Raw genomic sequence first — 1642 nt, 5'->3', positions numbered from 1 at the left:
TCCCTCCCTCCTGATGCTTTCAACACCAAAAGGCCATTCAAGTCTATTACATAATACCTTTTAGTATGTAACTTCTTTGAAGAAACTTCTAGCAGAGTATGAGGAATTTTTAAACTGCTCTGTATGTTTCATAGTGCTGATTCTGGCTCCCAGACCAAGCAGCTAGCTGGATCCTAACGGGCTATCTGCCAGTTCCATACCTGCACCAGCTGAGTGTTAAACAGTTGTTTGCTCTCTTTGTTCTATCTGTTTCATAGGAGTAAACATTCACAATATTCACTCACTCTGGGCATCTATATTAACTAGATATCTTTGTGCACAGTATTTACTTTTATTAGCATTAAAAAAAAAGCAGCTCTGTATGAAGTTAAGCCAGCAGAGAGGGAGTGCGTATATTAAGGGAAGAACAGCTACACAAAACAAGTGTACACTTCAGGGAGAGAGACTTTATAACTTTAAGGAAGGCTTGGCTGTGGGTTTTTGTTGTGTGAGGTTTTTTTATTAAAGACTTAAAAGACATCAAACAGAACTACTTAAGAATTATTTGGTCTCTGAAAGCAAAACAGGTTAGTGTCTGAAGCTGGGAGTCTTTGAAAATCTGTCCTATACTGAGTTGCAAATTGCATAATGTGGTTCATTGTTTCTTAATGCTTATTCTCATCCTATTTTGGCACTTTCTTCACAGGATTTAATCACTGCTGCCAGAATTGATCTGTTCCATCATGTAGAAATCCAAGCATACTCTAGTCATGTTTTTGCAAGCTTAAAACCACTGTGGCCAATGGTTTTTCTGTTGTTGTAATGTGGCTGGAACCCTGCTGTCTGGGACCATAAGTGGACCAGGCGTCTTTGGAGGCCAGTGGTTTTTCTGTTGCAGCAGTGTGGCCGGAACTGTGCTGTCTGGGATGGGGTGGCAAATGGACAAAGAGCCTTTACATATACTTAAACAAGAACCTTTATTGATTTGTCCACAAAGACTAGTCATGTGGAAAATTCCAGTGGAGCGTTCCAAAATCTATCACCTCTCAGGTTGAAATATCAAGTCAGTAAATTCCATCCTATCAAACTGCCAGCCACAGGCTGTTAATCAGATCAGGTATGTCAAAGCACAGTTAAAAGCTTGAGAACCTCACTCCAGTTACATCAACGTACCTCACTTTCAGTGGCTCTGCAAAAGAAAGGTGCCCCTTCCTGCTGTTAGTTCTGCAGTTTTGTAAGTCATCTCCCTCAGTACGAGAATATTATCTCAACTTATTCTATGTAAAGAAGTGTGTGATTTTTCTTCCATGCCACAAGCACGTGGTTAAAAAACATAAGTGTAATTACATTTTCTGTTGAGGAAGCACAGATACTCAACTTTCAGCCTTATGAAAGCCTTTAAAGTTTTAAATATAAGAAAGAAAAAAGACTGCTTATAACCATTTTTCTTGGCTCCAGAGCATCTCTGGTGTTCTTGCTAGAGTGCTTTACCAAGGCACTGTGCTGTGCTTTGAGACATCAGGGCAAGGTCATGATTTTTAAAACTTCTCTGACCTTGGTGTGAACATCTAAAGATGTGACTAGATGTATTGGCTTGCTGCAGTGGCCAGTAGCAGTCTTCTTCCCTCGCCCCTCTGCCCTGTTGTCTGCTCCTGCCTGCCTG

At 40.7% G+C, this 1642-nt stretch overlaps 1 protein-coding gene across 1 annotated transcript in view; it reads left to right on the top strand.

Annotated features, from left to right (window-relative positions):
- Nucleotides 1-1642, top strand: part of MRPS31 (mitochondrial ribosomal protein S31) — an 18434-nt gene that overhangs the window by 13307 nt on the left and 3485 nt on the right. The window lies entirely within an intron of this gene.

This window comes from Buceros rhinoceros, unplaced genomic scaffold, assembly GCF_000710305.1.
Source record: "Buceros rhinoceros silvestris isolate BGI_N320 unplaced genomic scaffold, ASM71030v1 scaffold8639, whole genome shotgun sequence".
Classification (NCBI taxonomy): domain Eukaryota; kingdom Metazoa; phylum Chordata; class Aves; order Bucerotiformes; family Bucerotidae; genus Buceros; species Buceros rhinoceros.
This window is presented reverse-complemented; position numbering and strand designations above follow the sequence as displayed.